The sequence below is a fragment of the Urocampus carinirostris genome, chromosome 3 (assembly GCF_059441175.1).
Source record: "Urocampus carinirostris isolate Australia breed hairy pipefish chromosome 3, RoL_Ucar_1.0, whole genome shotgun sequence".
Lineage (NCBI taxonomy): Eukaryota > Metazoa > Chordata > Actinopteri > Syngnathiformes > Syngnathidae > Urocampus > Urocampus carinirostris.
The window spans coordinates 32426772-32447981 of record NC_142351.1 but is presented as its reverse complement, the minus strand read 5'-3'; the positions used below and the strand labels follow the sequence as shown (position 1 = coordinate 32447981).

At 39.8% G+C, this 21210-nt stretch overlaps 1 protein-coding gene across 1 annotated transcript in view; it reads left to right on the top strand.

Moving 5' to 3' along the window:
- LOC148369473 (neuroligin-4, X-linked-like) overlaps positions 1 to 21210 on the top strand; it is a 141659-nt gene that overhangs the window by 26781 nt on the left and 93668 nt on the right. The window lies entirely within an intron of this gene.

The following is a 21210-nucleotide window of genomic DNA, read 5'->3' as shown; positions in this document are numbered from 1 at the left end:
CTTTAGAATTTAGATCAAGAGCCAAGGGGTTTAGAAATCCAGTGCAATTATTGAAGGTTTTCTTTTTTTTACCAACACCATTTAGACTCATGAGTGCCTTATTATCTGTTAAACGTTGAATTTGGCTCAACCTAAGAATGGCTCACATATTTATTCCAGGAAATTCGGTTTCTAAGGGTTAGTTTGAAAGTCCTCAAACTCCAAATTTCTGACTTTTTCAATTGTTTAAAGCAGGTCTCTCAAACTAATTTGAACTTTAGGGCCACTTGGTAGAATACAAAACTCTCACAGCGGCCGGACTAGTAGATTTAAGAGAACAAATAGAGAAGGATAGAGAGGATGAGAGGAAGAGCAACAGAAAGAGAGAAAAAGAGAGAGAAAGAAAGAAAAGCAAGAGAAAAAGAGAGACAGATATAAAGAGAGAGAAAGAGAGTGAAATAAAAGAAAAAGCAAGGGAAGTAAAAATATATGGAGACATAAAAAGAAGATGACATGGGAAAAGAGAGAGAAAGAAACAGAAATAAAGAGAGAAAAGGAGAGAAAAATAGATAGCAAAAGAGAGAGGAACAAAAGGAAGAGAGGGAAAGAAGAAGACAAAGAGAGTGACAGAGAGAGAAAAAGAGAGTGACAGAGAGAGAGAAAGAGAGAGCAAGAAATTAGCAAAACAGTGAACGAGAGATCGGAAAATAGTGAAAGGGTAAGACAGAAAACAGAGAAAATGACAGAAGAATAAAGAGAGAGAAAAATAAAAAATATAAAGAAAGGGAGATAGAAAGCAAATAAAAAGGGAAAAGAGAGAGAGGGCAAGAGAAAGAGAGAGCAAGAGAGAGAGAAAGAAAGACTGCTAAGTATGACATTGACACCCCAGGATACATAAAACTATTAACTTCCAATCATCTTATATTTACCCTTATGTCCCTATCAGATGAATTGTCAGTCAACGATCAGGGAACATTAATCGTATTGCCACCTCTCGAGTGCATTGACAGATTAAGTGACATGTATTCTTTATGGACTTAAAAAAAAATTGAAAGTCCATTTGAGCAGACAATGGCCATGCTAAAATAACAGGGTGTCAAAGCATGAAGTGCTAAAAGGCAAGAATCTCAAGAAAGAGTAAAATCCTATAGGCTGGATCTGTTTTGGACCAATTCTGATTAAAGGGGTTGCTTTACATGCATCTAAACCAGCGTTATTCAACTTTTATTTTGTCAATGTACTCCTGCCATATATATTTTTTTTCAGCAAATTACCCAAAATTTCCGTGCTTCAAAACCTTGCACTGTACCTTACCAAAAATGTTTAAATCTTTTCAGATTATTTTTCAAATTAATTTATTCTCATATTAGCAATGTTTGTTTTTTGGGAGGTACAGGGACAGGGGAGGGATTTCTCATTTTAATAAAATGATAACTGATAAGTAAAAGAAGATAAACAAAGAAGTTAAAGATTATTTTAAGGTATTTCCTATTCTGTCATATTTGAACTTGTTTGTTTTTGTACTTATCATACTTAAACCTATTTATCAAGTAAAATAAAAGTGCTATTTATGTATTGTCTTTCTTATTTTACTATGTAATTTTAATGTTCTTCATATAAGACAACTCTGATATGTCTATAATTTTTCTAATTGGACGCATACTTTTTTTCTAGTCAAATAAGGAAATATTTTCACTGAGAAAAATAATATTGATATACAAATTGGACGCATATTACCTAAAATCTTCACATAAAAGATATGAAATAATAAGTCATGAAATAAGAAATATAATCATTATAATTCACAAGTTTATTTGCCAATCAGACATTTTTTTTCAGATGAGAAATAAATCAATTTATTTTATGTTAGTAGTACTTTTAAACATATATACGTAGTTAAAATCTTAAGTACTCTTTAGACTACTAGAACTCCTATTAGAAAACCATTGGTCTGAACAGATGTGGAATAAATCCTTTTACAAAAAATGTTGCATTCCTTTTGTTGACTTATAGCTATCGATTTTATTTAAATCTATTGATTTAAGAAAGGGTAACCTCTCAATTATTTAACTGACCAGCATGAGCTTTTAATTTCTGTGTTTAAAGTCTAATGTTTAATCACTTATATATACAATAAAAATACTAGTACTATTAACACATACAAAAGTACTTTACAGTTCAAATCCAACCTCAGTCTCGTGCCCTGTTTATTGCATAGAGAAAAGTAGTTCCTAACCAAAACACAAAGAATAAGGATAAAGAGACAGTGTAGACCACAGGTGTCAAACAGGCGGCACTGCGAGACAACACTCAGAGAAGCGCAAGAGAAAAACAAGCTGCAGGTTGAAATATGTCAACTTGATGTTGCCAAAGCCAGGTGCGTCTCACAAAGACACTGTACTTGTATTTATTTCTCTCTCTTTCTCTCTCTCTCTCTCTCTCTCTCTCTCTCTCTCTCTTTCTCTATTTCTTTTCCAGCCCTTTTCTCCCACTGTCTTTGTCTCTTACACTCTCCGTGTATCTCTTTTTCTCTTCCTTTGTTGCTCTTTGTCTCTTTCTCTCTCTGTGTCTTTTAAGCTCTTTTGCTCGAACTTCCTCTTTTCCTTTTCTCTCTTTTCTCTTTCTCTCTTCATACCCTTCACGCTTTCTTTTCTCTTTTCTCGCCTTCTGTCTTTTTATTTCTCTTTGGATTTCTTTCTTCCTCTCCCTTTCTTTTCCCCCGTCTCTCACGACTTTTTATCTTTTGTTTCTCACGCTCTCTCCCTCTCTCTCTTTTTCTTTCTTTGTCCCACCCTCTCTCCTTTTCCCTCCCTCTTTCTCTTATTTCTTTATCTCCTTTTCTTTCTCTTTAATCTACTAGTCTGGTCCCCGACAGAATGTTTGTTCTATCGTAAATTTACATTTACATTTTTTTCTGCCGCTTGCAGGCTTTGTTTTGCCCTGTTTTAGCCTTTGCGAGCCTGTAAATGCTAAAAAAAGACCCACCTTCTTTACCTCCAAGTTAAAATGAGTTTGACACCCCTGGTGTAGACCAATGGGACATGGCTGACTTCATATTCAGACCTTTGTTGTGGTTTACTTTTCCACTACCTTACGGTTTGTGCTTTGTACCCCAACCGCATTGCATTTTTAATTGGTCCTTATTTTTCACCTTGTGTGTTTTTATACCATACTCAGTGTAATGCCCTCCTTCAATGTTGGAATGGAAAGCCACAAATGGTTGATGCAATGCGTGGCTGTTTATTCAAAAGTGCCTCGCTGAAAAACACGCTCATGCAGGAACTGCTGATTGCCCTGACACTCGTACATAAACTCACGTGCTGCCCATAACTGATGAAGCTACACCCTTTCGAATGCATTTGCACAGACACTTCAACAAGCAGTTGGTACAGGTGCTTGAAAACGTTGAAAAGCTTTGAATTTTAATCTTGTCTTTACAATGATTGAAAAGTCCTTGAATTTTGGGTGAGTGCTTTCAAATGCCTGAAATTGTTGCCATGTTTCAGATGTCTGATTTGATTAGAATTGACGCACAGACTGCTTTCTGGTAGCTACACATTCCCGTTGCATTTCTTCCCCCGTGATTAACAGCAGCTGGCACGAGTTTGTATGGCATTGTCCTATGTCTAAGGGTCGCGCATTGGAAGACAGGTGCATGCTAAATCTAAACAGAGCACTATGAAGTGTTTATTAGTGCAAGCATAACATATCAGTTCTGGACATTTATTATTGGCTTTGCAAAAAATCAAGGTAGCGTTTTCCATTGGTAAACTGTCCTCGGAAGAACTTCCTGCACCTGAAAATGTAAGTTACATATTACCATCATTTTATCCAATGCTTCTATGAAGAGGGATTAGTTTCAAAGATATTAACACACGCATTGTTCAAATGCACAAATATATTTGCAATTTATTTAAGATCTAAAAATCATGCCTTGATAAATGCACACGCAAGATTAAAAATCGCATACCTAAATCATATTTTTTGCAAGATACATGATTCCGACTGAATTTCTTATTTTAATGGTACTGACGAAATTGGCCTTAAAAGTCCTTAAAACGTTTTTGAATTTGGCCTTGAAAAAAGGGGTAGGGTCCCAGATATGAATGCCACATTCTCCTTGAAAAGCCATTTTTGTCACAAGTCAGTTTTCTGATTCATATTGCATGTGTAACTGAAATCGACCCCCCCCCAAAAAAACATTGTAATTAGCCATATTCAATGGCCTTGCCTGGTAAATATCACATGACGGATTTCACACAGTAGGTAAGCTGTGACTTATAAACTCAAACCTTTTGGCAATTCAATTCTTAGCTGCCAATTACATACGGAACAGCCGTCGTTGAATGGTCGCCTCCGGAGAAACACACAAACAAATGCATTTTCCCGGATCGATTCATAATCCACAACCAAGTAATGGGTACCATTCAATGTATTTACATGACTACAGACGTCAATTCTTAATGTTCCCATTTAAGTTGGTTTGGTATAATACATTTCGTATTCCACGCACTATTAGGGGCACCTGACAGACTTTAAAGCACGTGGAATTAAGACTACAGCAAGGGCTATTATTGAATACAAATTAAAGTACCATATTACTGCATTGATTGATCAGTCAAAAAGTCACTTTTTACAGTTGCTAAACTTTTGGACTGGATCCTATCCACTAGACAACACGGGATACAAACAACACATGAAAAGGTATTGTGTTTGATCATCACATTCTAGTCACTACCATGATAGAGAATAAGGAAAACAGAATCATCCTGAGAAATATAAATAAATGTAAGAAAAGCAGGAGAGGGAAACAACTCTGGTTTATCTAATGATAAATCGAACTTTAAAAAAACAACCGTATTTTCACGACTATAAGGCGCACTGGGTTATAAGAAGCACACCCCAAAAACTGTTTTTTTGTCCTATATATTCCATGCATAAGGCGCACTGGACTATAAGGCGCTACAGTGAGTTTGTCAACCAAACAGTATGATAGTTCAGTGAAACTTATTAACCTCTTAACATTCCGACGGGTTGCAAAGAGGCAAATGTGCGTCCCAGACACATATGGACATGGTGTCTGTACGATGTCACCAATCACTCAAATGCGTCAGTTCACATATGATTGGAAAGGTTAATCTCTTAGGATTCAAGAAATGTCAACCATTTCTTAGTCAGTCTGAAAAAAGATACTGGGAGAATTTAAAGCCGGGGTAGCTCACCAAAGTCTTCTTGCAGCCATCACGTTCAATAATAATACGCAACCATGGTCCTCTAACATCCGTGAGCATAGTAAATCCAACCGTGTAAAATATCTACATACTCCACAACACGCAATAATGCCGACCAAAAAAAAAAAAAAAAAAATCTCCCGAGAAGCATCTGCATCGATGGACATTGCTTGTTGCTAGCTGACTGTTTGGCCCAGGGGTGGGCAAACTTTTTGACTCGAGGGCCACAATGAGTTTCTAAAATTTGACAGAGGGGCCGAGCCAAGAACAGATGGATTGAGTGTTAAATAAATTACATACAGGATCTGACCTATTAATGATTTATGATTAATTTAAATGCATTTCAGTTGAATAAACAAAGCAGGAAAACTCACCATTAGTTTCAGTGGGAACAGTGTTGTTGATATCCCTGTTTTGTCAATGCATCAAAGTCTGGAGTAAGTTTTGTTGTGGCGATTCTCAGGATAGATCCAAGGTGTTGTTCAGTTGTCCTGGATCTGTGACGGGCTTTGTTTATGTTCATAACACTGAATGTCTGCTCACATACATAGGTCGAGCCAAACATGGCCAGCATCTTCTATGCCGTCCTCCGTAGGTTTGGAAAGTTGGCTTCGTTCAGTGAAGCATAAAAGTCGTTAAGTTTAAGAGTGTTGAACTTTTCCTTCAAGGTGGCGTCAGACTGAAGATCGATCAGTTCCAATTGCACCTCATGTGGTAGTGTTTCCGGGTCTTGTGAGAAAGGACAAGACACGAGCTGAAGTGACTCATCAATGTTTTCAAAATCAGAGAACCGGCGACTGAATTCTCTGTGCAGTTCATCCAGTGATTTGCTTTATTTCTTTGCATATCGCGTCGCCTCTTTCTGGGTGTCAAGTGTGGCGAAATGAGTGAAAGATGTGTTCGCAATTTGTCTGGAGAATAAAATGAGCTTAGATTTGAACGCTGTAACATGTTTGTACATGTCTCGCACAAACTGATCTTTCCCCTGCAGTTTCACATTCAGCTCATTCAAGTGTCAAAATATGTCCTCGGTTTTCGAACGCCTCTCAGTGTAGAGAAATTTTTGCTTCGTTGTTCGGTCAAAAAATCTGAGTTCGAACGCCGGTAATGCGTGAGTGCGTACGCTAGGGTGCGATGCTGAGCGGCGTACGGGTGTAGATCGCTCTTTTAGTGACCAACTGTTATCGCGTGCGGACGTGCTTCGTTTTGCTTTCGCTTTTAATATAGGTGTACGAAGTGTTTTAGCCCCTATTTATGCCTCTGAAGAAAATCAGTGCAAGCAGCAAAGTTGCTACAGGTGAAAAAAGAAGGGTAGTGCGTACAACTATTGCATTTAAGAAATAAATAATAGCAAAATATGAAGGAGGTGTGCGAGTGTCTGATCTTGCTAATCATACAGCATGGCTTCTGCTGAGCACCACAAAGGTAAGGAATCCTATTCATAATTCTTTTCTTTATCCTTTTTTTAATTTTTAATCGTTCATGTTAGCGTAATCTCCCGTACGGAAGGATACGATAATGCGAACGTACGATTAGCCTGGGTTAGCTTTATGTCTACGTTAAACATTAAAGGTAAACATTCAGGGCGTTGGAACGGAGCCCAACATTTAGAGTGTTGGAACAGAGCCCCCTTTCCAATGAACCGCTTACTACTTGTTGTGGAGACCCGGGTGCTAAATGACTTGCAAACTAGCTGATTTTTTTACTTTTACACGTTCATGTTAGCGTAATCTTTCGTATGGAAGGTTACGATAACGCAAACGTATATATGTATATATATATATATATATATATATATATATATATATATATATATATATATATATATATATATATATATATATATATATATATATATATATATATATATATATATATATATATATATATATATATATATATATATATAAGGCTCGCAGTATATTAAGGCGCATGGTCAGCTTTTGAAAAAAATTAAAGGCTTTTAGTTGCGCCTTATGGTTTTGAAAATACGGTACATCGTAAATGTTATGTTCATGGCTACTTTGCCAGCTTACGGCCATACTACCCTGAGAACGCCTAATTCAATTTTGATCTTGGAGGCTGAGTTACTTAATCATAGCTGCACATATTCAAAAACATTTCTCAATTAAAATGATTTACTTGAGCTGAGAAGAAGCGAGACGAATTTTTAATCGATTTTTTATCACTTTCTGTGTTCTTCATTCTCTATCATTCGTATCTGGTACCATGACTACAACTAGTTTGATAATGAGACAAGACCCTTCGCCTTTTCTTACTCCATCAATGTCCCTTGTGGCCTGGTGGTTAGGATTAAGCGATATTTTTCAATAATTTTACAAACATGGTAACTTACCGATATGCATTTCCAACTTTATCCATATGCAAGGCGCACGTTTGAATTTCTGGCCAGTTTGTGTTTTTTTGGTGCACCTTTATAGTCTGGAAAAGAAGATATGATTTCCTTGTTCCCCAGTTGCAAATGAAGAAATTTAAAAGATACATTTTGGAATTTTTGGAGCTTACGTTAGCACTACGTTTTTTTGCCACTGCGTTCCAGAAGTACACTGCTCGTCATGTCAAGTCAAATCAAGTCACATTTATTTATATAGCCCTTAATAACAAAAATGTCTCAAAGGACTGCACAGGATTACAATGACACAATTACATGATCTTAATCCAACATGCGGGCAAGGAACAACTCAAAACCTCAGCGTGAGGAAAAAGAGAAACCTTGAGAAGGGACCTCACAAGTGGTAATCCCCCTTTATGGATGACCAGGGTGAATTACGTTTAGCATTACAATACACAAACATTATAAACACTAGGTAACATGTTCAAAATTTGTCCGGAAAGTGTATGACAGCAACGACGCCCCCAGCCTGTAAACTAGTCCAGAAAGTCTATTGACGGCCGCGACGCAGCTTCCCATCTCTGCCAGCTGGTCCATGCAGGCGTTGACATGCTTCAGGTCAAATGCTGGTCCGCTGACTCATCTCAAATCGTCCTTCTCCTTCGTATCACCACCAGGCAGGCAGTCGGAAAATGACAGGACAATACAGAATATGAGGTGGGCATCAATCATAAGCTTTGGAATAGAAGTTTGTCTTAAGCCTTGATTTAAAAACTTCCATTGAGGTTGCAGATCTTATCTCCGGAGGCAGGGCATTCTATAGCACCGGGGCCCGGATGGAGAACGCTCTAAAGCCTACAGACTTCTTGGCCCTCGAAGTCACAAGTAGACCGGCATTTTCCGAGCGCAGACTCCGTGCAGGAACATAGGGGGAAATCTAATCAGAGAGATAAGAGGGTGCAGATAAGTCCATGCAAACATTTGTATGTTAATAAAAGAACCTTAAAGTCACATCTTAAGTGGACTGGGAGCCAGTGCAAGTTGGCCAATACAGGAGTAATATGCTCAAACTTTTTGGTCTTAGTCAAAAGTCTAGCTGCCGCATTCTGAAACAGCTGCAAACTTTTGATGCTAGACATCGGGAGACCGGAAAGCAATACATTACAGCAATCAAGCCGAGAAGTAATAAACGCATGTATTAAAACCTCTGCATCTGATTGGGACAGCATCGAGCGAATCGTCGCAATATTACGGAGGTGGTAGAAAGCTATTCTAGTAATATTTTTCACGTGTGACTGAAACGACAGATTAGGATAAAATATAACACCTAGATTTTTGACTGAGTCACTATGGGTGATACTACATTTGTCTAGGTTCAGGGCAGTGTTTGAAAACAACTCACGACAGTGAGCTGGACCAATAATCAACATTTCAGTTTTTTCTGGGTTAAGGCGCAAAAAAATAGGTGACATCCATATTTGAATCTCAGTAAGGCAAGCCTCTTGATTTCTACAACTTAACTGTCCAGTTGTCTCCAGTGGCACATACAGTTGAGTGTCATCTGCATAGCAATGGAAATTAATATTATACTTGCGGATAATGTCGCCAAGCGAGATCATATAAATACTAAAAACAAGGGGGCCAAGTTCAGAGCCCTGTGGAACACCACAGGGGACATTAGATTGTTTAGAGGTCAGATTGCCATAGTTAACTGTCACGGAATGGAAGGGGTGACCGGACCAGAACGGAGGCAGGAGGCAGGAAGGGAGAACTCAATTGCGTAACGATCCAAAACTTTTATTTACCAAAACAAAAGTTGTCCATAACTCAGGGACAAGACAGAACAAACAGGTTTTAACAAAACGTGCAAACACAGGCTTCTTCCAACTCAACAAAACAGGACAAGGCATAACAGAACGGACAATGTGTATTAAATGAGCCAGCACCCGCAAAGCCCACAATCCAGCCTTAAATAGCAGACACGCGATTAGTTGAACTGCTTCAGCTGGTGCCCAGGGGGCGGGGCAGACCGGTCGCCAAGGCGACCATGACAGAGCCCCCCCTTTAAGGGACAGCTCCCGAGGTCCCAAAAAGAAAAAATTACTACCTCGCGCCCCGGAATGGTTCGACGCTCACGATTGGGGCAACCCCGCTCCCTCCTCCGAACACGCAGGAACGGGGAGAGGCAGGCGCCATCTGCGTCGGGCGGATCGGAATCGGCGCTCGGCAGGGGGGGTCCGGCGGGCAAACTGGACAGGCGAAAACAGACAGGCAGAACCGGCGAGAACAGGACAGGTAAACAAGGGAGTCGGACAGGCAGAATCAGGGGAGTCGGACTCAGGACAGGCAGATTCAGAAGAGTCGGACTCAGGACAGGCAGATTCAGAAGAGTCGGACTCAGGACAGGCAGATTCAGAAGAGTCGGACTCAGGACAGGCAGATTTAGAAGAGTCGGACTCAGGACAGGCAGATTCAGAAGAGTCGGACTCAGGACATGCAGATTCAGAAGAGTCGGACTCAGGACAGGCAGATTCAGTAGAGTCGGACTCAGGACAGGCAGAATCAGGAGCGGCGATTCAGACAGGACAGGCGGAACCAGGACAGGCGGAATCAGGACAGGCAAGACAGGACAGGCGGAATCAGGACAGGCAAGACAGGACGGGCGGAATCAGGACAGGCAAGACAGGACAGGCGGAATCAGGACAGGCAAGACAGGACAGGCGGAATCAGAACAGGCAAGACAGGACAGGCGGAATCAGAACAGGCAAGACAGGACAGGCGGAATCAGAACAGGCAAGACTGGACAAAATCAGTACAGGCAAACTGCAGGCAGGCCGGAGAGTCGAACAGGCAGGCAGGCCGGAGAGTCGAACAGGACAGGCGAAAACAGGACAGGCGGAGTCGGACTGGCAGGCAGCGGAGTCGGACTGGCAGGCAGTAGAGTCGGAGTCGGACTGGCAGGCAGCAGAGTCGGGGTCGGACTGGCAGGCAGCAGAGTCGGGGTCGGACTGGCAGGCAGCAGAGTCGGGGTCGGAGTGGCAGGCCGCGGAGTCGGGGTCGGACTGGCAGGCCGCGGAGTCGGGGTCGGACTGGCAGGCCGCGGAGTCGGAGTGGCAGGCCGCGGAGTCGGAGTGGCAGGCCGCGGAGTCGGGGTGGCAGGCCGCGGAGTCGGACTGGCAGGCGGCGGAGTCGGAGTCGGACTGGCAGGACGGGGAGTCGGACTGGCAGGACGGGGAGTCGGACTGGCAGGACGGGGAGTCGGAATGGCAGGCGTCAAATCCTCCCGGGACCCCATTCAAGGCACAGCATAGGCCACGACGGGCGGGGCCGTGGTTCGAACGGGGAGGGAAGGATACCTCAATGGGTGCTTGCCAAACGGCGTCCTCCAGCTCTCCCCAAATCGCGCAGGGATCGTTCGCTGAGTTCAAATGTTGGCTGGCTCATTCTGTCACGGAATGGAAGGGGTGACCGGACCAGAACGGAGGCGGGAGGCAGGAAGGGAGAACTCAATTGCGTGACGATCCAAAACTTTTATTTACCAAAATAAAAGTTGTCCATAACTCAGGGACAAGACAGAACAAACAGGTTTTAACAAAACGTGCAAACACAGGCTTCTTCCAACTCAACAAAACAGGACAAGGCATAACAGAACGGACAATGTGTATTAAATGAGCCAGCACCCGCAAAGCCCACAATCCAGCCTTAAATAGCAGACACGCGATTAGTTGAACTGCTTCAGCTGGTGCCCAGGGGGCGGGGCAGACCGGTCGCCAAGGCGACCATGACAGTTAACACATTGCATCCTGTCTGACAGGTAGGACCTAAACCATGAGAGTACAGTTCCTGAGATACCAATGCATTCCAGACGAACAAGTAATATGTTGTGGTCGACAGTATCAAAAGCAGCACTGGGATCCAGCGACAGTAACATTGATGAGGCACCGGAATCTATTGCTAAAAGGAGATCATTGGTTACTTTAGCCAGGGCTGTCTCAGTAGAGTGATTTGCCCTAAATGCTGACTGGACAGTTTCAAAAAGGTTATATTCTGACATGAAGTCATTTAGCTGCTGTGCAACGACCTTTTCAAGTAATTTTGCAAAAAATGGCAGATTTGACACTGGCCTATAATTAAAAGTTAGCTGGAAAAATATTCTGATCAAGCTATTCAATTCAAATCTAATTTATTTTTTAAAGCACCTTTCAGCCCTAAAATTGCCACTCAACATATTCAGCATACACTAAGTCAATAAAATCCCCGCTCCCATCCCACCCAAAACCCAACACATCACATCATACACAGACACACGTGATGGTTAAAATACAATGAAAACAAAATAAATAGTAATAGAAATACAACATAATTTAGGGAAAGGCAAAGACAAACCATGCGAGGATACGGACCTGAGGGAAGTTTACGATCACTGATAGGGATGTCAGCAGATGCCCCCAAGATTTTCAGCCATAGAACCACACCCTACCATTGTGGCCCCACCAAATGAGGAAACACTGAAATATAAAATAGAAATATAAACAACGGCAGTACAAAACATACAAGTGTGAAATAAAACAGTAAAGTATGATGGACTGAAAGATCAGAATATAAACAGATCAAAACAGGGTAAAAAGGCTCAATCAAAAGCCAAATTAAAAAAGTGGGTCTCGAGCCTCCTCTTAAAAACATCAAGGGTCCCTGCAGACTTGATGTCCTCCGGCGGACCGTTCCATAGATGAGGACCAACGTGGCTGAATGCTGCTTCACCATATCTAGAAGGTCTTGACTAAATTTTGCTCAGGCTTGCTGCTTCAAAAACAGGATCATGTTCCAGAAGTATGGTGATGAAAATTTTGTTTTGCCATTTCTTTTTCAGGTGTTTCTCCGATCAAAACAAGCCAGCTTCCCACACTTTTTGGTATAAAAGATAAAACTTTAAAGGGTTCATAAGGGAGCAAATTGTCACTTTATGTAAGCTACAGTTTTCTGTTCTTTTTAGATAACCGCATGAAGGTATTGGGTGGTTTTTAAGGGTAAAATGTGAGTGGCTCCACTTTATATGCTGGCTTCAAGAGGTGTTTTCCTTAAAATGAGTGGTTATTTTACATTCGCAGAGGTAGGTTACATTTGTGATGAAATAAGATCATTTCTCCATTCGTTCATTACACAGACAATTTTCAGGCAGCTAAAGTGAGACTCGTGAAAATAAAGTTAGTTCAGTAGAACCAAGTGTAGTCAAGTCATGTTTATTTGTATAGCCCTTAATCACAAGGAGTCTCAAAGGGCTGCAGAGACAACGGATGATTGCAAACCACAGACTATTATTACACCATCCCCTGATCTAAAACCTACATGAGGGCAAGGAAAAACTCAAAAACCTCAACATGAGGAAAATGAAAAAACTTTGAGAAGGGACTGCACATGAGGTAATCCCCCTTTCAGGATGACCAGGCTGCAATGGATGTTGCAATAACAAATAATACATAGATTTTGTCAACAAAAAATATAGGTCATTCAAAAGCTAGAAGCTATACGTGTGTTTTAAGCCTAGATTTTAACAGTTCCACTGAGGTTGCAGATTTAATCTCAGAGGGCAGAGCGTTCTACAGCTTTGGGGCCCGAATGGAGAAAGCTCTCATCCTGTGATCCCTTCTTGGCTCTTGGGGTCACTAGTACATCAGCATTTTCAGAGCGAAGGCTCCGGACCGGAACATAGGGGGAAATTAAATCTGAAAGATATGAGGGAGCAAGTCCAAAGTAATTTTTTGGTTGTGCATCTGTAGTATTTTTATTGTGTTTTTCGATTATAGTATTGCTATAGTATTACTGTAGAATTATTTTTTTAGTATTTTTGTACTATCTCTGTTGTATTTTATAGTATTTCTATATGAAGATGTTTGTTGTATATCTATAGTATTTCTGTAGTATTTTTATAGTACAGTGTTCCTGTAGTTTTATTTTTGTAGTTTTTTTTTGTATTATTTCCATAGGAGAATTTTTGTAGTATCACTATAGGTGTGATTTTCAGAATGTCTGTTGTAAATATCTTGTAGCAGTAATTTTGTAGTAATATTTCTCTAGTGCTTTTTTATATTAGTGTATTATGTATTGGGGGGCAGCACGGCGGCGCAGTGGTTAGCGCTTGTGCGGCACAGTTCATGTCATGGGAACCTGTCGTGGGTTCAAATCCAGCTCCAGACTTCCTGTGCGGAGTTTGTATGTTCTCCCCGTGCTTGCGTGGGTTTTCTCCGGTCACTCCGGTTCCCTCCCACGTTCCAAAAACATGCATTTCAGGTGAATTGGTCGGTCCAAATTGTCCCTAGGTGTGAATGAGTGAATGCGTTGTCTGTCCCTGTGTGCCCTGCGATTGGCTGGCAACCAGTTCAGGGTGTCCCCTGCCCACTGCCCGGAGATGGCTGGGATTGGCTCCAGCCCCCCCGCGACCCTAATGAGGATAAGCGGTACGGCTGATGAGATGAGATGAGATTATGTATTGGTATTGTTTAGTATTTCAGTAGAAGTAAAATTGGTGTATTTACAAAGCAGTACTTTAGTAATCCTTTTGTAGAATGTTTGTAGTATTTCCAAAGTAGTATTTTTGTAATATTTCTTGAGTATTTTTGTAATATTACTGTAGTTGTCGTTGTGTAGTATTTTTGGCGTAAATAATTTTGTAGTAGTATTTTGAATAGTATTACTGTAGTAGTATTTTTGTAGTAATTCTATACTATTCTGTTATTTTCAGAATGAAAGCAAAACAATACATCAGGTCCCTGTTTGTAAGCACTATATTTGATATTTAGTTTTGAAGTTATTGTGTAGTAGAAGTATTTTAGAGTGGACATCCAAAGTGACAATGGGGGACATTGTTGGCACCGAAAAAGTTAACCACTCTTGGCGGCCCCCTTGTGGTTGCGGGGCCCTAATACGCCACGTAGCTCGTTCACTCTTCGTACTGGGGCTCTGCACAAAGCCCTCCCTAACCTCCCCTGTAGTAGCCTTTGCTGTGTGCTGTCTGCTCCAAACACAATGCAAGACACGTTTACACGACAATACGAACAATTAAATGCAAAATCGGCGAAAACCACAGCGTGAAGTACCGAATGGTCTCAGTTTTTACTTTATAAGTAAAGGAAAATCTCTCCAAGTATACACCTTCTAAGTCCTTATGTGGTGCCTAATGGGAAGTATTTCAATATTTTCACAGAATATCAACATACCAAATGTTAATAATAAAACAATATCATCAAATTTAATCTCAGATTTGTTGTCTGTTTCCCATCACCAGTCAAATTGCCGACTTTTAAAAACTCCAGGAACCCCCCCCATTTTTTTTCTCTTTTTAGTTTAGCATTTTACAAAGCAACAATAGTTTCTCCCCTTTTTAATTTGCACTTCACTGCTCTCACAAGGCAATCGGGCAGAAAACTAGAACACAATTTGTGTTCGAGGTGTCACAAATGTAATTGCACAAATAATATCACATCAGGATTTTTAGATGCTTCTATTCTTTGTTTTTTTCCTCAACACCAGGCTGGAACTATCACAGAAAGGGCGCAGATTTCAAGAGTAATGATGGTGGCACTCATCAAAGTATTCTTTCATTTATTTTGCCAAGCAAAAAAAGAAAACCCTACAGTGAAAAAAATAAGTACTAAAACAACCCCGCTATTTTGCTATTTATCAAGAAATCATGGAGGGGTCTGAAATGTTCATCGCAGGTGCATGTCCACTATGAGAGAGATAAACTAAAAAGAAAAACCCAGAGATCACAATGCATGATTTTTTTTTTATTTATTTGCGTGATATAGCTGCAAATAAGTATTTGAACACCTGTGTGTCATCGAGAATTCTGACCGTGAAAGACCTGTTAGTACGCCCATTAGAAGTCCACCTGCACTCCATGTATCATCCTGTATCATCAATCTCAATCGGACTTGAGCCTGATGCAAGAAATCACCTCGTAGGGTCTCATTAATTCTAAGAAAGGTGACGCATCAGCCCGGAACTACACGACAGGAGTTGGTCAATGACCCGAAAAGAGCTGGGACCACCGTTTCCAAGGTTACTGTTTCCAAGGTTACTGTAGGTAATACATCATGATTTAAAATTATGCATGATACGAAAGGTTCCCCTGATTAAACCAGCCCATGTCAAGGCTCGTCTTAAGTTTGCATATGACCATTTGGGTGATACAGAGGAGTCAGGGGAGAAATTTTTGTGGTCAGATGAAATCAAATTAGAACTTCTTGTCCATAATTCCACAAAGCGTGTTTGGAGGAAGAAGAATGAAGAGTACAATCCGAAGAACACCATCCCTACTCTGACGCATGTGGGTTGTTAGCATCATGCTTTGGGGGTGTTTTCCTGCACATGGGACACAAAGAGAGCACTGCATTAAAGAGAGGATGACTGGGGCCGTCCATTGTGTGATCAACCTCCTTCCCTCAGTCAGAGCATTGAAGATGGGTCGTGGCTGGCTCCTCCAACACGACAACGACCCAAAGCGCACAGACAGGGTAACCAAGGAGTGGCTCCTGTAAGAAGCATATCAAGGTTCTAGCATGGACCAGCCAGTGTCCAGACCTGAACCCAATCGAAAATCTTCGGAGGGAGCTCAAACTCAGTATTTCTCAGCGACAGCCCAGAAACTTGACTGATCTATAGATGATCTGTGTAAAGAAGTGGGCCAAGATCCCTCCTGCAGTGTGTGTAACTTGGTAAAAAACTACAGGGAACGTTTGACCTCTGTAATAGCAAACAAAGGCTACCGTACCAAACATTAATATTTATTTTCTCAGGTCTTCAAATACTTAAATGCAGCCAACACCCTCCATGATTTCTAAGTGGGAGAAATAGCAAAATAGCAGGGTGTTTAAATACTTATTTTCTTCACTGTAACTCCTGATTTTGCATGACATCAAATAACGTCCCACCTCATATTCCTTTCTTTCATTGTTTTGAAAAAGAGCATCCCAAAAAAAACATTTAACCTGTATTCCTGTGCAAAACATATTACAAACCATGCATGTTTTTGGTATTCTCAAATGAAACCTCATTTTCTAACCCGGCTCGACTCGGCCTGGAGATAACGGAGATTAGGGAGGTGTCTTCTCGTATTGTTGGGGGAGCAATTGAAGGCGTTTTAGTTAAAGGTCACCCTCCTCAAAGGAGAGATGAGCAAGTGCCCAGAAAAAGCTCTGACATTTCCGAAATGCATCATTACTGGCGGTGGTTCGATTTAAATTTTAAAATCATTTTATGTAATACGCACTTTTGGTGTGACGGCAAGATTCACTGCACATTCATTTTGAACTACTCACTAGGATTCAATTTCTATCAGCACAATATTGGCTTACATTTTCAAGGTGCAGTTGTTAGCGGGTGTGTGGCACATTTCTAAGGTCATGGGATCAAACCTTCCTGTGTGGAGTTTGCATGTTCTCCCCGTGCTTGGGTGGGTTTCCTCCGGGCTCTCCGGTTTCCTCATTCAGCTTGTTCATGATGTGCGTCCAAGTACGTGCATTTCTTTAGACACGCTCAAATAAACTCTTCTTTTTCCATGTTTACAGGGTTTTGGTTTTGGGTTGGTGTTTGGACTCGCCTTGAATCTGACCTTTTCTTATTTTTACCGTTTTTATGATATACTGACAAATAGAAGTGAAATAAAAACATGCTGGTGCGAGCATGAAATTACCCTCTTGCATTCCCTTAGCTCCCTTTCCTCAAACCTAATTTACCTCTGTGAAAAGTAAGATAAAAGCAAATAGGTGCAGTAGATTTTTTTTTTTTTTTTTTATAAAGGACAACTCCAATTACCACGGGCACCAGGGTGCGGACTTGTTCTGAAAAAAAACTCACCGTTGCTGGGCGTTTGCGATTTTCTAGTAAAATGATTTTATTCATTGGTTTTGCCGAGTCTAATTAACCCTATGTTTAATAGTTAACTTGGTAATAACATGATAACAACATAGTAATAACAAGTTATTTTTAGAAATTCAAATAAATTAATTCCAGTTTATAGGCTTCATAGACAAAAAAATAATGTTCAAGTATTGAAAAATATTTTGACCAATTATTTAACAGACTAAAATGAGAGTCTATTTGTGTATTAAACTAATGTATTGATTAATTTTTAATTGATTTATTTGACAGGAAATCTAACTAAATACGTTTTTTTTAGCTAGCTACTTGGGTAACTTTTTAACTTTGTAGTTAGCTATCTTCCTACCTTTGGCCATTTATCAAGCTACATAGCTAGCATTTTAATTTTTTTTGTATGCTGTCTAGCTAACATTTTACCTTTCTTGCTAGCTATCAAGCTAAATTTTGGGATATTTTCTAGCTAGCTATATAGCTTTATTTTTAGCTTTCTATCTGGCTATTTTTACTCTTTTACCTAGCTATTGAGCTCCTTTTTAGTTTATTATCTGTTTACCTTTCTAACTAACTATCAAACTGCCTTTATAGCCATTTAGCAAGCCATCTAGCTAAGTTGCCTTTTTAGAAATTCCTAACAAACTGGGTGCCCTTTGGTGTAATTTGTAACAAAATGTTGCTCTCAGCTTGAAAAAGGTTGGAGTCCCCTGGATTAGAGCATACATTAGATCAAAGAGCCAGAAGTGACACAAAAAACCTTGAAGTACTTTACCCGGAAGTAGTATCATTTTACTATAATTTTCAACTTAAACACAGTAATTTATTTATTCAACAAAGCAGTTGTCATAAGTACAGTTATTGTGAGCCTATGTTTGTGAGGTGTCAATTTTTGGGCCCAATGTTTTGAACTTGAAAAACTACATATTGAAACTGTAAATACATTTGTTTATGTGTATTTAGAAACATTTTGTTAGGTATTAAAAAAAACTAATTTTGAGAAATGGTTCTTCAAGTTGGATATTGTTTTGATTCACTTGTTTTCAATGCCAGATATTGGTTAAGTTTTTTTTAGAATTTACATCTTTTTTTCGGTTTCAAACATTTTTAAAATGTTCTCTTGAGTTTCAAGCTTTTGGTAGTGGCAGGGTTTTCATGATACCAAGCTCTGATCAACTAATACCATGCCCTCAAATGATATCTCGGGGCCTTTTAGTTCACGGTTTCAATTACTCTGACAGCGACAGGCACAAGGAGTGGGTCATATGAAGGTTTTCACGCCATTCCCTGGGATCACAATTCATTTTGGAAGTTCTACCACCAGCTGGCACATGGTCTGACCCAAAAGCAGTTGTTGGCATCTGTGAAGTAAACCGTGCCTTGGGCAAGAAATAACAAGATGGCGAAGATTATTTTTTTGTATTCTCAACCTTCATCTGTGTTACTTAACAGAGAGCATTGTCAAATTGATGCTGCCAAAATCCTTTTTGAATCAGCTATTAACCCTTGGCAAAAATGTCCATGTTGTAAATGGAAACACTGATCCCATTTTCGACATTTTACGCGTGCGTCTTTGTTTGTTAAGGTATAATCGCGGGCATATCCAATGTAGAATTCAAAGTTTTTGAAAGCGTTCAGTTTTACTTCTCCAAGTCTGTGTTTACATGTGCATTAAAAGCCAAGATGTACGAAAATATCTTTGCTTTGCCAACTAAAAGGCATCGTTTGTACACCACGTATAAGGGCTACATCAAATATTATATATATTCAATTCAAATATTTAGTTTAGTTGCTTTCTGTTTTTTCAATCTTCATTCTCAGACTTTCTTTTGTAATTTCTGGCATGAATGCGTGTGTAGGTTTGTGGTTGTGAAACTGACATCCTCTGTGACACTGAAAATTAGTATGTTCCAGGGGTGTTTCTCTGTCATTATTTGAAACCCATTGAATGACTGTTGATGCACAATCACTGGCATCCGTGCTGTTTAATGATTGCTCGAACAGTGTCTGAAAACCAGGACAGTAAACACAGGTGTAATGCTGGAAAGAAAATTAACTTTTTATAGCAAATTTTAAAAAATCATTCGCAAAACTAGTTTGAATTTCTTTTGAATACCAATTGACTTTACAAACAAAGCATCTCACTTGGGCATTTAAAAGATGTATTGTTTTACTCTTTATTATTTAATAGTTGAAACCATTTCAGGATGTTTTTGAAACAGGTAAGAGGTGCTCCAAAATTTAGGAAATACATTTTAAATACTTAATGGACTCAACTTAGTAAGCGTGGTGTCGTAACACACTGGTGAACAGGAAATTTGAGCATTGTGTGATGTGTTATAATAACTTATGTAAATGCTGAACTGAGATCACACCAAAGGGTTAGTTAGACCCTATCCATGAATTGTCTATCCATTTGCCTGTATATTAAAAACCCTGAGTAGAGAAGGTTGGCTTATCATGAGGACCGCCCCAGTGATGCCATCGAAGCAGTTTTTGATAACTCTTGTCAAGTAGAATATTAAATGTTGTATCTTTCACATTCCAAATCAGGCGAGTCAAGCATACAGCCTGTGGCCTGGACCTGGCTCGTTGGATAAATTCATCCAGTCTGCCGTACATTTCCGAGTATGTGAAAAATGTCTCAGGTCATTTCTATCAAAAGTTATGTTTTAAAGAAAAAACAACAACAAAAAAACAACAAATCAATCCAGTTTGGTTTTATCTTAACTCGTTCAATGTCAGACGTGTCTCTGTACTGGGTCAAATGGGAAGTGCGTGTAGCAATTTTTTGCCATTTCAACTCATTTTTGAAGGCCTACTGAAAATGTTGTTTTGTAGCTATGTAGCCACAGGACATATCAAAAGAACCCTCATCCCCTCACTAAAAACAAGTATGTTTCTAGCTTTTACTATTGTTTAGTAAAACAGTTGAAGTTGCGATATATTTTTTTAAATACTCGTTTCTGTGAAAGTATGCATTTCAAGCAGAGCGGTGCTTATTGGCATTTATGATGCCTCCAATATCTGAACAATGTTTTCCTTAAACACAAGGGCACTTTGCTTGCAAAATAACCATATTTCTATCCATAGCTCTTCAGCTCGTTTGTTTGTGGTGGGTTGGTTCAGATGTAAAGCTGCATTTACCCAACCGTTAAAATAAACAAGTTGTTGACACATTCAATGCCAAACATAAAAATAATATTCTTCTGTTGTTTGTAATTAAAAAAGGCTGAATGATAAAGCATAGTAGTGAAAAACAAAAGCTAAATATTTGGCGTTGACATCTTCTCACTGATCCAGTCCACCTGAGAACATAAAGTCTGAATCCAGGCCCTGGGCCAAACTTAGTTTGACATGCCTGTTCTAAATGCTCTACTCTCATCATAAAAACTGAATGAAAAGTGAATTAAAGCAATTGAAACCTTAAATAACATTTTCCACAGATATTTTAATCAAAGTCTCATTATAAACGATCTTATGACTCATTCCACAAAGAGGGTTACTGGGCATACCTTTTAATGCACACATATGGATTGTGATTAAGGCCTTAACAACAATATTAAGCAAAACTTGCTCGTAATAAACACATTAATCAGCAAAGGATTTGTTTGAAGTCGCCTTTTTATCCATCATCCATTAAATACACAACCGCTTGGCTAGCCAAGGTCCATTTATGAGTCCTGGGCTGCACCCAAGGCCCATTTAGCTGCGTGTGTTTTATTGCCTGCCAGCGATAGAAGAACAAAATCAGCATAAATAGAAATGTCTCACTTA